This window comes from Antrostomus carolinensis, unplaced genomic scaffold (assembly GCF_000700745.2).
Source record: "Antrostomus carolinensis isolate BGI_N321 unplaced genomic scaffold, ASM70074v2 scaffold21310, whole genome shotgun sequence".
Lineage (NCBI taxonomy): Eukaryota > Metazoa > Chordata > Aves > Caprimulgiformes > Caprimulgidae > Antrostomus > Antrostomus carolinensis.
In genome coordinates this window covers 171,349-171,788 of record NW_010289426.1, presented here as the reverse complement: position 1 = coordinate 171,788, position 440 = coordinate 171,349, and the positions used below count along the sequence as shown (strand labels likewise).

Genomic DNA, 440 nt, shown 5'->3' with positions numbered 1-440 from the left:
TTCCCCCCCCCACCCCTTTAACTACACATTTGTTTTGCATCATTGCACTGAGAAAGCAGAGCGTGAGAATAGCTATTACCGCTGGATCATATTATAAATATTTTGCTTAAAGTACGTTCCTTTCTGCAGCGCTCTCAGCTCTTACGAGCTTCTCCGCTCTTATGGCTCTACCAGGAACGTTGCTTCCCCCAAAGAGGGCCACAGTCACTCCGGCTGCCTGGCCTGGCTGGGACTGGTGTTGCAGAGATGAGGCAATGCTGCTGGGTTGTTTCCTGTTGGCTTTGTGTCTTGGGGCAGGGTAGCCCCCAGGTGAAGGAGAGGGGCTATACTTTCTTCCTCCTTACTTCTGAGCTGCCCTGCAACAGCTTTTAGGAGAAGGCGAGGCTGTGCAGGGAGCTGGCGCCGGGTGCACGTGGAGGTGGTGATGCTCTCTGAGCCCC

At 54.1% G+C, this 440-nt stretch overlaps 1 protein-coding gene across 1 annotated transcript in view; it reads left to right on the top strand.

The window, feature by feature from the left end:
- The window catches only part of GLI2 (GLI family zinc finger 2), a 65,502-nt gene that overhangs the window by 25,939 nt on the left and 39,123 nt on the right, over positions 1-440 (top strand).